This window comes from Phasianus colchicus, chromosome 22, assembly GCF_987193195.1.
Source record: "Phasianus colchicus chromosome 22, bPhaCol1.hap1.1, whole genome shotgun sequence".
Classification (NCBI taxonomy): domain Eukaryota; kingdom Metazoa; phylum Chordata; class Aves; order Galliformes; family Phasianidae; genus Phasianus; species Phasianus colchicus.
Window position 1 is genome coordinate 7465650 of NC_143457.1, and position 18080 is coordinate 7483729.

General features: G+C 44.3%; 1 protein-coding gene across 1 annotated transcript in view; it reads left to right on the plus strand.

Annotated features, from left to right (window-relative positions):
* The window catches only part of IGSF21 (immunoglobin superfamily member 21), a 68803-nt gene that overhangs the window by 17223 nt on the left and 33500 nt on the right, over positions 1 to 18080 (plus strand). The gene's annotated exons all lie outside the window — the stretch shown is intronic.

Consider the following 18080-nt stretch of genomic DNA (forward strand, 5'->3'; position numbering starts at 1 on the left):
GCGTAGTTCTGCTGTCCCAGATGAAGTTGAAAGCTGCTGAGCATTATTCAAATGCATCCCTGCAGACTACTTTCATCTCAGTGCTGGTTTATGCAAAATTGGGATCTAGAGCATCCCTTGTGCCCTCATCCCATCAGGCATCTCTCCTTCCTGAGACTAAATTTCTTTTTTCCCTAAACCCAGATGTGGGTGGAAGGGTGGGTTTGCATGTCAGCAGCTTGAAGGGGGGCTGCTTTCCCAGCTCAATTCCTTACTTTATAGGCATTCCACACAGGCTGAGGATCCTAATGTTGGGGTGTTATGTCATGTCTCTTGCGCTAAAGCAGTGTGGGAGCAGCTTCAGCCACAGTGAAATGTGGGAATGGGAAGCTCCTGAGTGCTGGGAGCATGTGACCCTTTTTGGGGGGGGGTTCCCTTTACAGGATGGTCCATGATGCTCTTAACCCAGTGGTACTGGGGAAAGAGGCATAAGGTTAATATTGTCAATGTGAATAAAAGAAATCTGGTGCTCTTTAAGTTTTATTTCTGTAGAGCAACTCCTTTGCACTTGTACAATGACAGGTCTTGCGCTTGCATGAATTTGAGACTGTCAAAGACAGCATCTCTTCCCTCCTTTAATTAACCCAAGCCAAATTAAGAGCAAGCATTGCAAGGGAAAAGCACCAGCTGACTTGGCCTCCTCCAGGCTCTGAGTTTTGAGGAGCAGCCCTGTGCACATTACAGCCTTTTGAGTGTTGAGACCTTGCCAGTGATGCTGCTCTGCCATAGAGTGGGGGTGCAGGTGTGAAGTTCTGAGCCCCAGAGCTCTCATTACAGAGATAGTTTTCCAAACTTGGAAAAATCCCATCAACTTCCCCTTGGGGAGGCTAAATTCATTACTGGGGGATAAGAAATCGATGGGCTCTGATCCTAAATGGAGCATTAATGCATTAGCAACAAATCTGTGGAAAGGCAGAGGAGAGGCAGTTGCCCTAATGTGATTTGCCAAGGCTATGGAAAGTGGCCAGTGGGTTCTGTCTGTTTTTAACACCCAGCTCCCAAACTCCCTCCAACTCTTTGCTCTCGTGCTCTTCAGGATCCATTTATCAGCTTTCAGAGATGCCAGTGTAGATTTTTCTTTCCCTCTGTGTTGGGATGTGTTGTGAAAAAGCTTTTTCCTAAAATACTTTTTCTCCTTGTAAATCAAGCCATGGTGTCACCATTCAGCTAATCAGACAATTACTGCATGATGGATTTTATAAAAATATTCAAAATCCAAGACAGTATCTAGCAGAAGAAATAATTTGGCAAGTGTTTCAGCTGGGCACTGTAATTCTCCCCTTTCCTTCTTGATGTCAGAATGAGTCCTGTCTAAAAGGACTTTGACTAATTTCATATTAATCAGTCTCTTCAAGAGGAGCTCAAAGGACATTCAAGGCTAATGATAGAAAGGAAGGCACAAGGTGAATGTAATCCTGGGTGCAAGGCTGCTGGTACCACGCAGCAGGCATGGGATGAGCGGGGGGGGGGCGGGGATATGTTCCCTGAGTCCCTTGCATCAGAATATTTCCAGAGCAAGCAGAGGAGCAGTGGAAATGCCCTATGTTGCTCATCCATCCAGCAGTGAGCTATTGGGTCCCTAGTTTTTAGGGCTGCTGTGTGTTGTAGTGAAGAGAAAACAGACAAGGATCACCACCCCATGAGTACTGCAAGAAGCATCCAAATTGGAGATGCTCTTCATTGCAAGAGGAATGGCTTCAGTCTGAATTATCATCAAGGTCTAGAAGTTTGCTTTATTTGAGGCTTGATCCATGCAAACCTTTCAGGAGCATAAAGCAGCTCTTTGGCTTCTCCCTTTCCCAAAGTTATTTCCCCTCTCAAGCACTGAAATCAATTACTGAGCTAATAAAATATCACGTTGAGTAGATGTAGCCAATCTTCAGCTCAACACCATGGATCTCTTCTTGCTTAAGGCTGTGCTGTATTTCTGTGGCCACCTCACTGAACTCTTTGTGATAGCTGAAATCTCTCCTCATTGTGGACTTAACACAGTTGGGTAAGTTGTAGAAATGCAAAGAGCGTGCAATGCCTAGAGACATGCTGAGGTTGCAAGTATGTGCCATCATTGCAGGTCTTCTGTAAGAGGTAATGAGCAATTAAAAGTTAGTAGAAATCCTTAGGATTCCATTGATGTAGAACTGATGTTGAGAGCTTTGATGCTAGAGCATCATCCACCTCTTTTGTGCTTTACTCATCTATGACCAAACGCAGGAAGCATGCTAGCACCAGCCAAGGATGCATTTTCTCCTCATCCCAAACTATTTAAATCTTAACACTGCTGTGCTGGGCTCTGGAGAGCAGGATTGAAGGCAGAAGAGGGGAAGTTTCTCCTAAATGCTTTAATTTTGCTGGCAAGTCCTTTTGGCAGTGCATGGAGGAGGGGAGCAGCTCTACAGCAAGTCAAACAGTCTGCTTTTGTGCCCAGCCCTTTCTTCTCCTTGGCTGCCAGAGAATTTACCAATTAAATGGTTGTTTTGGGCTTTAAAACCACTAATCAGATCTGCCAAAAGCCTTAATGAGAGCTTTTCATTTCCTTTCCTCTTTTTTTTTTTTTTAAAGAGAGAGTTCATTAAGGATTCACAAAGAGTGGCAATGAGTTTCTCAACTCACGTTCCTCGCCCTAAAATAATTGCCCAGTCAGTTCTTCACTGGCCCTTGCTAACCTGGGAACTGGGAGAGGGATGCTTTGCCCTGGGAATTGTTCTGCTCTTCTCTTCCATTCCCCATTTCACCGCTATCCCTTTTTCTGTGGTTTTCTTTTTGTTTGGAGGGGTGCTTTTTCCTTTTTGTTCTTCATGCTAAGCCAAAGAGCCCTTGGACAAACACTGATTAGAGCACACTGGGTTTGACTCCATCATCGATCCCCAGATTTCTCCTGGATGTTGAGCTGCTCTCATTGCAGTTTCTCTTGCTGTTGTCAGCCTCAGAAACAAACTTCTCCCCAAAGAGCAGAGCCCTTCAAGGTTAGCAGATGGTGATGAGGAGGAAAGTTGTGGGCAGAAGGACGCAAATGATCTTAGATGTCTTTGCAGTATTCATCTCATCAGGGCTGTGCTGCTGGGGAATGTATCATCCAGCTTGTTGCAGGTTTCTCCCCAAAGGTCACCTAGGTTTTGGGTGGTTGGTGAATGTTTTGTGCAGTTTTAATATTTTCCACATCTCAGCCACTATCACATCATGTGCCACAAAGGGTGTTTTCTATCATAACAGAGACATTGCTGGAGGTACTGCTTCAAATCTGAAATTGCACTGTGTCTACAGGCAGTTCTGCAATATCTCCTCTATCAGTTGGAACAAACCTGCAAATTTCAGGACATTAAGATTTCAGTTCCAGTAGCAATTCTGTGTTTTGATCTGTTCTAATTATGGGGTGTCACTGTGCGCTGCTTGTGTGATCTGAGCATGTAGGTGTTCCGAAGATCTCAAGAAAATAACAAATTCCAGAGGGTATTCAGCTTTCAGAATTTGGGCATTCTGTGGCAAAAGATAATCTGCCTGTATCTTCCTAAAAGGACTGCTTGCTCCTGGTCCTGATGCTAACTGCTGTAAGTAGGCAAGGATGGCATAGTGCTGAGCTGACATGTTTTAATATTTAAGGGAAAACCATAATAACATGCAGAAATGATGGGGAGTTTCTCAAAGCTACTTATCAGCTGCAAAACTTGCCCAGACCTCTTCAAAACTGTAAAACTCTGCTCTCAGATGAGTGTATTGTGCATTTAATTCTCTCTGCGCAGATCTCCTCTGCAATGCTAGGCAGCTTAAGATACTTTAATGTGTGCAGCAAAGGCTTGTGGTGACACATGTAATTAAGTCTTGCAGAACACCCTTCAACAGTAGAGATCAAAGCAATTTGCAGAATAAATGTGCGTCATTATCTCAACTTTACAGGGAAACTGAGGCTTAGAGAGGCAAAATCTCCCAGCAGACAAAGACTTGTGGCAGGGAGGAAAAGCAGGATTCCCAAATCCCTGTTCTGCTGACAAGGCAAAACTGTAGAGCACTGAAATTTGCAACAAATGTTTGGTGGCCTACAATGAAGGCTGCAAAGGGGGGATAATTCAGCTTGAAAGAAGAATTGAGATGCAAACAGATTTGTACCCTTCCCCCCCTCCCTGAAAAAAAAAAAAAAAAAAAAAATTGAAAAGAATAACTTGATGATGAAAGAACAACCCCATGACTTGCTGCATGGGGTGAAATTTTTAAGGAGAAAAATCAGTATTTTGTTATCTTGGTCCTAAGAGCTTCATCCTGAGTGAATAAACCCAATCTGTCTCCAGTTCTAGTGCTATGATCTGGGGTGACCCAAACTGTTTGCAACCTATGAACTATCTCTTTCCAGAATTCCTGCTTGCTGCCACGGTATGTCAGCTCCATAGACTAGGCACCCAAGATAAAATGGAAATTAAGGATGTTACTGTGCAGTCACTGTCCCTGGAGGTGTTCAGTACACCATGGCACTGAGTGATATGGTTGGTGGGCATAGTGGGGATGGGTTGATAGTTGGACTGGATGATTGTTGCTGTCTGATAAAACCTTTATGATCCTATGATAGACTGGATTGATGTGCCAAGGTAAACCATGTGAGTTTCAAGGCCAAGTGTTGGGTCCAGCACTTTGGTCACAGCAATGGCAGACAACCCAACAAGGGTTGGGGAGGAGGGGCTGGAAGCTGCCTGATGGAAAGGGACCTTGGTGTACTGATGGACAGTTGGCTGAATATGAGCCAGCAGTGTGCCTAGGTGGCTTAGAAGGCCAATGGCATCCTGGCTTGTATCAGGAATGGTGTGGTGACCAGGATTAGGGAAGTGATCTTGCCACTGTACTTGGCACTGGTGAGGCCTCACCTCAAGTACTGTGTTCAGTTTTGGGCACCGCAATACAGGAAGGACATCGAGATGCTGGAGCAGGTTCAAAGAAGGACAACAAGGCTGGGGAAGGGCTTGGAGAATATTCCCTATCAGCAGAGACTGAAGGAACTGGGGTTGTTTGGTCTGGGGAAGAGGAGGTTGAGGGGAGACCTTATTGCTGTAATCACCTTTCAGATACTGGGAGAGAGCAAGAGTGGGGTTGGTCTCTTCTCACTAGTGACAGGATGAGGGGAAATGGCATCAGGTTGCACCAGGGGAAGTTTAGGTTAGATATCAGGAAATACTTCTTTACAGAAGGGATTGTTAAGTGCTGGAATAGCCTGCCCAGGGGGGTGGTTGAGTCACCATCCCTGAGTGTGTTTAAGAACCGTTTGGATGTGGTGCTCAGGGACATGATTTAGCAGCGGGTTGTTAGAGTTAGGGCAGTATGGTTAGGTTGTGGTTGGACTTCGGTGATCTTTAAAGTCCTTTCCAAACTGAGCAGTTCTATGATTCTATGATGTGCCTACATACTGACATTCTCATGGCACTGCTGTGTTAAGCAATGCTGGCATGCTCATTACTCCTTTTGACCAAGGAGGAGTGGAGCATGCCAGATGATGTCCCTCAGCTCACCATTTCTTGACCCTGCATGGTGTTGATGGGCTGCAGCCAAAATTTGATGGTCCTTATTGAGAGGAGCTGGATCCACTACTCTCCCACCCAATGTTCCAAGGGCTCTCAAGATACTACCCATCTACTTTCCTTGCCATAATTAAATTTTGCTTTGCAACTACAAAATAAAGCCTCCTGACAATCAGTGGAAAAATAATTAGTGGCACATTGTGTCATTAAACACTAGACTTTAATTAAATTGCATAGAGATAACTGCCTCTAACGACTGGAAGTCTGGAGCCTCGAGACAGCCGAGCACTCATCACTATGGAGTAAAACACTTCATAAGACAGACAAAAGTCAGGTCCTTTCCTCTGGGTGATTAAGCACCTGTCTAAATAGGACATCACATTGCGTCTTCCACATGAAAATAGCTTACTATCCCTTTTTCTCCCCTGCTTGTCATCTCTTTGGAGCTGAAGGACATTTGTCAGGGTTAAGCTCTTCCCTAGGAGGAGGTCCTGCTTCTCTCATGTCGGTGTCTCTATGGTGACTTTTTCACATCCCTGCTTTGAGAGGTTTCCCCTGGCTATGATGTGGTTAGACCTGGACCAACCATGACTGGAGGTCACCCTTGAAATATCACTTCTGTCAACATGTGACGTGGACATGATTTTGGTGAACTGGTTTCTTGGAGTGTGTAGGTCACTACGTCTAGTTGCTTGCCTATGTACTCAGTAGTCTCGAGTTTCTCTCCTTAAGACTTCCAATCACTCCTGACCCATTTTCAAGGCTGTTTTTGGTCACCCACCTCTCAAAACCCTTTTCTGGCCATGCACCAGCTGCTTGTCTCTGCTCAGGGGATGCTGGGGTGAGCTGGCACCACCCTGCTCACAAAATTTTTGGGTTGTTTGTGCATGTTTAGTGCAGGGGAAAAGGGGAGAAATTGAATTCACTTGGGGTAAGGAAGTTGCTCCCAGGCTTGAAATTGCTTTTTGAGCCAGAAAATATTACATTTATCTAGAATTTCTGCCTTGCCTTGGATACAATTGAGATCCCCCTCCATTGCTGGCCCACCCCTGTGTTTTGTGCTGACTTCTCCAAATGCAGGCAAAAAGCACGAGCCTTCTTCTGTTGTGAAAATTTAATTACTGCTTTCTCGCATGTCGCTGCCAGGCCTATAAAAAGAGGCTTATCAGGAGTGATAAGCTCGGCATCCTTGGGAACTGCACCGTAACTCATCCACAGAGCAGAAATGCGAAGGGGCAGCTCTTTTTGTGGCCTTTTTCCAACTGCCTTCCTCTGGCAGTGTTACAGCAAGTCACTTTGTCAGGGTATAAATGCTCTAGGTTTTCTTTTTCCTCTTTAAATAGAATTAAAATTCAACTGCTTCTCCATGGGTTTTTGCTCCTTCTTCCATCCTCTTCCCACTTAGGGGTGTAGTTTAGTGGACAGTATTGGTGATGGGTGGACGGTTGGACTAGATGATCTTAGGAATCTTTTGCAGCTTAATGATTGAGTTGTGAATCCAAAATTCCTTGGGAAAAGCTTTGTTTTTAAATGATCCCATTGCTGGTGCAAAATAGCTGGAAGAATCCAAGATGGACATTGTTGATATCTCCCTTGCTCACCATCGTTTGCAGCATCCCTGAAAGTTGACCCTTGACTTCACCAGCAAACAGATGTCTATCCTTATCTCCAGAGAGCAAAAGTTGGCTAGAGCATGTGATAGGGAAAGAGAGCGAGCTCTAAGAGTTCATTTTCTGCATGTTTCTCAGTGTTTTTCCTTCTTGTAAAACTGCATTATGGACTAAGGTTGTGTCTCCAAAGCAAACAGCGGTGTTCTGGGCAGGGCTTTCAGATGTGCCTGGAATTAGGATGTCTGACAGCCCAGAGATGGACGTAAAGCAGCTTGAGGCGGGCAAGGTCTCCTCTGAAGGACTTGAAAACCCATTGAGAAGCAGAAATCCTTCCTGGATATCGCTTTGCACTCAAGGCAAGGGGTCACGTGAAGCACTTTGCTCACGACCACTCTTGGCTTTCTCCCCGTGCAGTCTGAATCTCTCCCTTTTTGCCTGCTCATTGCTTTGCAGCGGGTTTCAGAGGCCTGCTTTGATTTTTCATTGCTGGTTTTTCTCAAACGTGGTGCTCCTTTCTCAATTGCTGTTTCTCCTGTTGGGATCATCAGCAGAGGGCAAATGTGAAGCAGTGCAATGCTTGCTGTTTATTGTTTTTCATTTGCAACTCTTTTAATGAAAAACATCATTTTCCTGTGGCTCTGCAAAAACAAACAAACAAACGTGTATGCTGCTTGTTCTTCTGCTTGAAGCAGGCAGGTGTACATGTTGGGGTACAAGCTGGACTTGGTAGGACTTGGCTGCCCTCCTACAACATTTAAGGTCAGCTTTGTATGGGTTTCCTTGCATAATTTGACTGCTGGAACTGAAGCTGAGTTGTGCATTCAATTGGCCAAAGACCTCCTGTCTCATTGTTTCTCTCTTGTATGATTTGGCTCTTTTTCAAGTTCGATTTTAGGTTCCTCAATGGAGTGCTTGGCTGCACAACCTTTATCTCATGTGGATTCTCCCAAAATTACTGCAAATCACGTGTTGTGGCTCTGATGCATGGACAAATTTCCATGCCTGAGCAATGTGGTGCTGCCTGTATGCTCATGCTAAGTGGTGTTTTTTGGAGGGATTTGCTCCTGTAGGAATGATCTGGCACGAATGTGGCTATTTCAGTGCTGGGATGCAGCACTGGGCCACCTGGCAGCCTTTTCACAAGCAGGTAGCTGGCAAGGTCAGTGCTTGGTGCTTTGAGAAAAAGGCAGAATAAAAGACACTTGGATCAGGCTTATGAAGTCTGTGCTGCATGCTGGAAAGTCCTTTTTGAATGGTGTTGGTGCCAGTGTCTTCTTGCAACCTACAATCTTCTGCAGTGGGGTACAGGGGCAAGAATGACACATGCAGGAGCTTCTTGCACATTGCATAGGGATCAATGTGGAATCAAAACATCATGAAATGGTTGGAGTAGAAGAGACCTTAAAACCCATCCAGATCCAACCTCTTACCAAGAGCTGAGTGACACCAGATCAGGCTATCCAAAAGCTATCCAACCTGGCTTTGAGCACTTCTAGGTTGGATGAAGGAGTTCAGGTTGAAATTCTGGAAACTAGGGGTCTGGCTTCAAATCTGAGTTATGTGCCTGTTCCCGCCCTCCATCTAGACATCACTGCAGAAGACAATTTTCCTTGATTTTGTCAATTTTTGGTGAAAATAGGGGGAAAACAGTGTGTTTGTGAGAGAAGACATCACACTGGTTTGCCTGTCTGTATCTGTTAGCTTGGTTTTTTATATACTTCAGCTAACCCAGGGGGAAAAAGGTGATTTGTTCCTTGGGGGAAACATTTATAAAGTCTTGCCTGCCTTGGAAAAACTAGTCTGTAAGGGGCGATTGCAAAGATTGGACTTATTTATCCAAGTCAAGAGCCTGGTAGAAAGGGCATGATGAGCCTGTGAAATACAAAAAGATGAGAAATCAGTTGCCGCAGTCCTGGAAGATGAGAGGACTGAGAAACACTACAAAAACCTACTGGAAAAATGTGAATTGATAAAAGGAACATTTTGCACATCTGGTCTATAAAGAGACAGCATGCTGCCCTGATGCAGTTCCCACTTCCCTCTTTCAGCTCCCTCAAATCCAGGCCAGTGCATGCTATGGCACTGTATCAGCTGCAACAAAGGGGCTGCTCCCTGCTTTGAAATGAGAAAAGCATCTCCACAACCCCCTGAGCTGCCAAAAGCATTTTGTTATCCTTTTTGCATCCAAACTTCAGCCAGAGTTTATTTTTCTCTTTGCCAGGTACTCAGTGGTGAACGGATGTAGCACTTAACCACAGCCCATTCTCTATCTCACCTGCCTGAGGAGATGTGGGTAGTAATTTGCATAATTATTAAATATATTTTCACAGGATACACAAACAGTGGCACTCTGTCTTGCTCACAGTGCCGGCAGGAAAAGGTTGGGAAATGTGCTTAACAAACTATACTAAAGGCAACACAAGGCAGTGCTTGAGCAGACAGGATTTGGCTTTTTCTGTCCATTAAGGTATAGAGGTGTAAGTTTTTCTCTCTCCTAGGTTTGATCACAATTTCTATATTTTGGTGTAGTGGTGACAAAATGTGCAGTCCTCTTGAGTTTGGTCCAAACTCTATTTTTGCAAGCAACGAACTGTCCCATAAGGACAGTTTAACAGGGTTGGTGGGTAACTTGCTTTAAGCCATTTCCCTTTAGGAAACCTATTCTCTGCCATTGCTGATTGCCCCAAACCTGAAATTTGGGTTGGTTGTCTCAAAGGCAACACTTTTATCTCCAAAAGCATCCCATCTCTTTCCTTTGCCTATTTCTTACTAATGGGAAGGCTCACGGTAAAGAGTTCATAGAATCATTAAGGTTGGAAAAAACCTCTGCGATCCTCTTCTCCAACCGCTGATCCATCCCCAACAATGCTCGCTAATCATGTGCCTAAACAGAGTCATAGAATCATTGAAGTTGGAAAAGACCTCTAAGATTCCCAAGTTCAACCACAACCCACCCCATAGATGTGACACAAATCCCATTTCCATGAGCTTCTGACATGCAAAAGTCATGTAAGATGCCAATGACAACGTTGACACAACAGTAGCAACCTCAGTTTCTAACAGGTTGCTCCATCTCATAGCTGCTCTATCTTTGGTAATCAGAACCAAGATGCTACAAACCCCATGTGTGGGCTTGCCTTGCTCATCTGGCTGTCAAGCAGTTGACCTACATGTCCTCAATCTGGGCTAAAAACAAGAGCTTTTTGCTCTGCTAGCAGGAGAAATCACTAACCTAGCTGCTGGGAGAACTTGCATAATTCACCTTCCTTCCAAGGCATGCTGAGCAGAAAGAAATAAGTTACTGCTGAGGATAAAGGAGAGTACAAAAACAAGCAGCTCCCATCTGCACCTTTGGGAAGGACCTTGGGCGTGAGGAAATAAATGGAAAATGCATTTACAAACTTTACCTCAGACTGAATTTTGCCTGTTTGCATCAGCACGCGTTGTTGTTAGTTGTGATTTCTTGCTGGGTGATGGACAGGGCTTGAAGTCAGCATCTAGAGCAGAAAACAAATGCTCTGAAGTGGATGCACGCCCCCTGCTCTATGAAACATGTTATGTGCCCAAGGTGATACAGACATTGTAAGAGCTCCCCTGACAATACGTAAAAATTTATTGTTGCTTCAAACCTGCTCTCTGTGTGCCACAGATTTATGGGCTGAGAGGTGAGGCTGCATGGAAGCAAAGTGGGTAATGGGAAGGCGTGAAGAGGAGATGCAGTGATGGTGACTTGGAGAAATATATATAAATTGTAGCAAAACAAACAAAAAAAATTTAACAAAATTCATTTTTTTCCCCCTGTTGAAGGCCAAGGGCAATCCTTGAGGATGTGGAGTGATGCAGATGGAAGCAAACTTTGTAAAATGGGATGAGGAAGGAATTGAGGTAGTATGGCTGAGATGTGAAACAAAATGATAGAACAAAGCGTGGTGAGATTGCTTTGCAGGAGGGTAAACACTGGGCTGCCCTTGGGCAGCATCTCTGTTTGAACAGACCACAGCAGCTGTTTGCTCCTGTGATGAGAAGTACCGCAGTGCTGTACCAAAAGCTGCATGCCTCAGTGCCACCCAGGATTCACCAGATGAGCTCTGGCAAACCCCTCTGTGCTTTTCAGTGGGGATGCATTTACAAATACACACGTTAATGGCATGCAACCTATGCTGAATAAGCTGCAGATCATGCATAAAGCATACATGGCTGAAATGTGCAAGTTATGGTAGGTACACTCTAAGTCAGGACCTGAAATTCAAGCAAACCCACAAAACTTGGGCAGAGCAGAGCACGATGTAAAAAAGACCCGTCAGCCTTTTCACTTTGTGCAGCACAAGTGAGCAACAGCAGTGAGCACTGGTAAATAAATAACAGAGGTTTCTGTGCTGCCGACAGTAGCAGGCCAGGTTCTGCTGACCCTGGCATTGTCACTACCTGAAGGGAAAAAGGCTCTATAAAATATTGGGAAAAAAAAAAAAGTAATAGAAAGTCAGGCAGCATGACTAATGGTGTGGGGACAGAGGCAACTGCACTCTCCCAATGTCGTTTTGCAAAGGTTCAATACTCAGCTGCAAAAGAACCATGAGAACGGATGCGATGGTCCCAAAATGTGTTTCAGCAGCCCAAATCCAAGTGGTTTGCCATCATTCTGGGAGTGGGTAGGGGAGCACCTTTAATAGGGACAGTCTCCAGGGGTGCACAAATTGCTCTCCAAAACCCCTTGCAAGACTGCAGGTTGCCATGACCAAGTGCCAGCTCCCTCCTTTACTCACTCAATTACATGATATCGCATGTTAAAACTACAAATTTCTTTATAGTCTCTATTTTTTTTTCCCCCTCAGTTTCACAATTTTTCTTGCAGCTCATCAGCCGTAACAAATTCGACTTCATAAAGTGAAGGCACGGGTTATTATTACCTTATGGAAATAAAATGGAAGCAGCAGATCTTTATTCCTAGGCCTGGCATTTGTCTCCTTGAATGCTTAATGTGGTTTTGGCTGGTGCTTCAAATTTTTTTCCATTCTCTAAAGACAATGACAGGCTCAACTTGGGGGGCTTAAATCATACTTCCTCCCTCTCCTCACTCCTTGCGGTGGATATTGCTCCCAAACCCCATGTTATTTACTTACAAGGGATGCTCCATTGCAAACCCAGTGTTATTTGCTTGCTGGAGAGATGCTTCATTGCGAACTCAACATTATTTGTTTTTAGAGGGATGCTCCATTGCAAACCCAACGTTATTTGTTCTCTAGAGTGATGTTCTGTTGCATACCCTATGCTGTTTCTGTTGGAGGGATTCGTTGGGGATGTAAACTGTCTCTTTTTTGCAAACCTCTGTAGTTCTGATATTGCTGGTTTTGCAACTCCTTGTTGAGTTGAGGGGTGCTGTTCTAGTTTTGCTTGGTGCAAGGGCAATTCAGCCTGCAAGGTGTGAGCTGGGAGATAACTTACCCCAAATCTGTATATGTTGGAAGGGGGAAAAGTCAGTGGGATGGTGTATGCGAACTGTTGTCGTGGCCTGAGCCACTGATAGAGCACCTGGGGGAAGGAGCTAGTCAGCCTTGTGAACTGCCTTTACCTGTGCTCCCCTGTGTGACCAGAAGGGATGGAGCCTGGCTGCACTTCACTTGGACCTCATTTAAGGGCTGACTGCCACTGGGGAAGGATATCTTTCTGGAGATCCCTCCTTGGTGAAGCTTTCCTCTGTGAACCTAGAATCTTCTGATATGGGTGAGCAATCTTCTTCCCATCCTTTTTAGCACCTCTCTATCATGCTGGTCCTTCTGTCATCACACCTTTGTTGTAACGCCTTTCCCATTGTATTGATATGTCCAATTGCTACAGATGGCCATGGTGGGGTCTGATGGCCATGTTGGAGTTGAGATGCCCAAGAAGTCAGCAGGGTTTTGGGCATCATCCCATGGCATGCTGTGGGGGTGAGCTGAAATCTGCTACCTGTGAGCCCATTCTCACTTCCAACCCTGCTTCCCCCCTCCCATAGTGTTTTTCTTGTTTTCTACCCAAAACAAAAACTCAAAGTGAAAAGCTGAAGCAAGCATTTAGTATGGCTGCCAGCATTGCCAAGATCAGAGAAAGATCCTGAAATTATTCCTTTAACTCATTTTTTAAGGTTGAGAAATGTCTAAGAGGCCCTAATTTGGTACTACTGGGGTTTTATTTTGAATTGAAAGTACTGGAGGAAAAGGGAAAAACACAGCATTTTCACTTACATCTAGCATAGATGATGATGATTCTTTTTGTGAGCCAAAAAGAGTTGGAAAGAGAGTGGAAAAAGAGTTTAAAATTAAGCCACGTGTCATCCTGAGTGTCAGGATGGAGGAGGGAGACAAGCCAGGGAAAATGATGTCTGCAACTTTTAATCTTATTTATATCAACCCCATGGCTGTCATCAGTCTATTTATGCAGCTGCGAAGATGTTCTTCAGAACGCCTTCCGTGTATATATATATATGTGCGTGTGCACTTGTGTATTTATACAGCTCCAGGGGGGACTCGTTTAGGAAATGATGGGAGATGTTTCACCAGCTGAGGCTGGGCTCATTCCACAGTGTGCAAACTGCTTCTCCCTTTTGTGTGCTTTTAGGATTTTGAGGCTGCCCGGGGGGTTTTTAACATTAGAGACTGGGCAAGGTGTGCTTGGGATGGACAACACATTGGGGTGCCCATCGCGTTGGAAAAACAAAATGCTTCTGTTTATGTTAAAGCAATTTGTTGTCCCCTTCCAAGCTGGACCTTGGTTTTCATGTGAGCCTCAAGTCAATGCCATGGGATAGATGCTTCTGGAGCCATGTAGCAGAAAGCATTGCCCTTGCAGTGCTAAGCTTTAGAACTGATGGTAAATGGAAAGAAAACGTTATGGGTTCCTGACACAGCCTGGGCTTGGGGGAAAAATCTGAACAGCTGGCAATGATTCATCTTCAAGGTGGCTGAAATATTTTAATTTTGTTATGGTTTTTTAAGACAGAAGTAGGGGGATTTCTGAAACAGAATATTCTTTCCAGATGAAAAACTGAAACTTCCCATTTGTGGGGAGGGAGAGAGAGGCCAAGCTAATCCTTTCAAAATACTCACCATTTTTCTAAAAATGTGATTTCAACTCAGAAAACCTTCCCAGGTGACTTATAGTCATGAAATACTGCAGTGTTTGGGAAGTCAGGAATTTTTTTTGTGCTCCCCCAGATCTTTATTTTGGTGGAAAACAGCAAATCTGGCCTTAACATTGATTCATGGGCTCAGGGGAAGAGATGGGGCTGAACAGATGGGAACGTACATGCTGGATTTCATCTTATCAAATGGACATTTCTTCCTCTCCTATGAGCATATAATGAATGATAGGATTCGTTTTTGTAGCTTATATGTAAGAAATTGCAGTGTAGCAGCAACCAGCCTCCCAAACTGGTTTGCACGGGTGTCTACTGAGAGGGTCTCCTCCAAACAGGTGGCCACAGTGGGTTTTCTGTCCTTTAAGTGGAGCAGGATCAGCCTCACTGAATACATCCCAATTGCCTTCTTTGTTTTTATTTTTTAATATATTTTTTCCATGCAATGTGTGTGCAAAACACATATGGCAAAAGCATGCTGGGGAGAGAGATGTATATCGGAGCATTACCAAGAGCAATAATTTAATGAAAGCAAATACCTGTGCTTGTGATTACACCGGAGTGGGGAAATAAGGACTTCTTAATAGCATTAGCCACTGGCACAGATTTATATGAGTAATTACAGCCCAGACACCAATCTTGGGAATTATCCATAGTGCTGGAACATACCTGAATATTTTGGGGTCTGTAATATTGTAATATTTTGGGAATAATACCTGAATATTTTGGGTTATGAAATATATATCCCCCTAAAGATTTAGGGCTAAGAGCACTTTGATGTAGTATCTCCAAAATGTGCAAGAGCAGCTGTGGGTGTGGGTGCTTGGTGCTTTGCTCCTGTCCTTTTGCATCAACAGCGGAGTGTGTTAATGATAGCGTATTAATTATATGTAATAATTAAAACATGCATGCTGTGAAAAGCCCCTTGCTAACATGATGCAGCCCTTTTGCTCTCGTTGTCAAGGGAAGAGAAAGGCATTGAGGAAATCGCTTTAATTCCCTCCTGGGACTTGGTGCTACCTGGCCAGAGCAGGATCAGTTAAGGGCATTTGGTGCTAAATAAAATGCTAAAAATGAATGCAGAAGTGGAAGGGCAGGGCTCCTTGAAACAGAAATAGCTGCTTGCAGGGTCGCGCTGAGCCCAAGGTGGGTTTGAACGAAGGAAAATGATGGCTCCAAGGTAAATTTGAGGCTGGATGAGCTGTGATTTGGGAATGCTGCTGTTTCATTTTACAGTGGCTTTTTATTGTTAAAAAAGGATGAAAATAATGAGACCTTTTGCTATTGCAGCAAAGCAAAATATTTGGGGTTAAACGCAGTGTGTTGGGTTATCCCATGGTGATGTTTCTTTGCTTTTTGACTGCCTGAGTTTCTATTTTTGATGGAGAAATGCCAGCAAGGGTCATGAGCAAAGCAGCAGTCAGGGCTGGAAAGAATGGGTGGATTCTCCTGCTGAGACATTTCTATTGAAAACAAGTTCCAAGTCCATAAATTGAGATAAATCTTCCTTTCTATGGAGAAAATTGGATTATTTGAAGATGGGTAAAGTCTGAGAAATTGGTGCCATGCTGCAACCACATCTGCAGCATCCCAATGCCTAAATCCTCTCCAATGTGTTTCTTCCCAATGGAAGCATCTCTTCCCACTGACCTAACCTGAAATATAAGAAATCCCAATTCCTTCTCTCAGGGCAGGATTTCACCAGGACTTTTTCTCCCCACTACACCCAAGTTTAAGGAAAATCATAGAACCACAGATTCATTAAGGTTGGAAAAGACCTCTAAGATCCCCAAGTCATATATATATTATTTAAAAATAATATAATAATGCATGCTGTGAAAAGCCCCTTGCTAACATGATGCAGCCCTTTTGCTCTCGTTGTCAAGGGAAGAGAAAGGCATTGAGGAAATCGCTTTAATTCCCTCCTGGGACTTGGTGCTACCTGGCCAGAGCAGGATCAGTTAAGGGCATTTGGTGCTAAATATTTATATTTATTTCACCTGCATAAGGGCATTTTCCATCAAGAGGGATGGTGCAAGATGGAAACCTGCTGAAGATCTTCAATGCACTTCATTGAGTTTTTCAGCCAACAGGGGAAAATCAGGTCTTGTACAGACTCAATGAGGACTTATTTTGGCAAGGAATATCCTCCCTAAAAAAGCCCATTTTGGGGTCACCTGACTCCTGACAAAGGGTTGGGGAGGATGGGCAGTGCAGAGAGCTAGAGACACGTGCTGCTCTTTGCCAGTTTCCTCATTAATCTTGATTATGAAGCCCTCGTGCTGAAGTTAATTTTCTTGTAGATGCATATCAGTCATGTAGCTGGGAATTTTGCGTGCACTAATGAGGAATTGCAGCCTCGTCACATTATTACTCTCCTAATTAGTACACAGACTTCTTCTGGAAAGGTCAGGAGAGAGGAGCTGAGAAACTTCCTTTTTTTTTTTTTTTTTTGTACTAAATTGGGGTCGCTTGGTGCAGAGGGAGATCTGCCTATAGCTCTCTGCCCTGGATTTCTGCTGTTCTTAAAGGTGTTGAGGACAGTGCTTTGGATCTTGTTTTTGCGTTGTCTCCATCCATCAAGGATGGGAAGGATGTTGGCTCCATCCTCAAATAGGGACTTTCTGTTGCAATGGGATAAAGCTATGGGAAAGCCCTTATTTCAGAAAAGAAAAGACAAAAAACAGCCAAATCAGCTCATTTTGTGCTTTTCCAGCCTCTGGGGCTGTCAGCAGAGTACCTTAACCAGCATCTAAATTCACAGGAAATTAAAACCCAGGCAAAACTCAATGAAGCCAGACACCCAATACAAACGGCAATATCTTCATCCAACAATTTACATCACTTACTGTCTCCTCCAATGTCCTGGGATTCAGCTGACAGCCTGCACGCTTCTCTTGCATTCCACTACTAAATCTGGAGGCTGTCAAAGGCGTTTTGCTGGGGAAAGACGATGACTACTTCTCCAAGCACTTTCAGATGCTCCTCCCAGCTCACTGGGGGGTGGTTGTGCATGCAAAAGGCAGTTGCAGAATGGGAAAAAAAAAATGGACAAAATTGAGGTGGGGAAGGTTTTGGAAGGAGAGGTTGCCCAGGGAAGCAGTCACTGTCCCTGGAGGTGTTTAAAGAAAAGGTAGATGTAGTACTTAGGGACATTGGTTAGTAAGCAACATTGGTGGCAGGGGGGTGGTTGGACTGGATGATCTTAAATGTAGTTTTCAAATTTACTGATTCTATGATATGTTCCTCCTAAATATCCCTCTTCTCTACACTGCTTTGAGCTGGGTAACCCTTCTGAACTTTGAGCCTCATCTTTTTGCCCCTATAAGTGTTTCTCCTATGAGTTGCATCATCCAATGGATGAAAAAAAAATCACTGTCTCTCACCCTTGGGCACGGGTAAGCTAGCAACGCTATTTCTGCTGCTCAGGCATTGAGAGAGCAGAGAGAAAATCCAGCCCTGTGCAGAGAAATTTCAGCAATTAATTGATTTTGATTTGATTTGATTTTGCAGTGACCTATGCAGAGCCTGATTTCTTTCATTGGGGGTTGGTTGGTGAAGAAGCAAGCCACAAGCCAGCAGATTCCATCAGTCTGGTGCTGCTGGTTGTGCTGGTTTGGAAGCTGTAACCCCAAGGAGAATGCTGGGGAGAGTTTGCACAAGGTTGGCTTAAAATGAGGTGAGATCCTGCAATTTTGGGGAATAGCAGAGTGAAGCTGGGATTCAGGGCACAGCCTCCCCTCATAAACCACGCCAACCCACACACTCATACAAATCACAGCCCCGCCCCGCACCCCGCGTCCCATCCATCCCCACCCCCCTCCC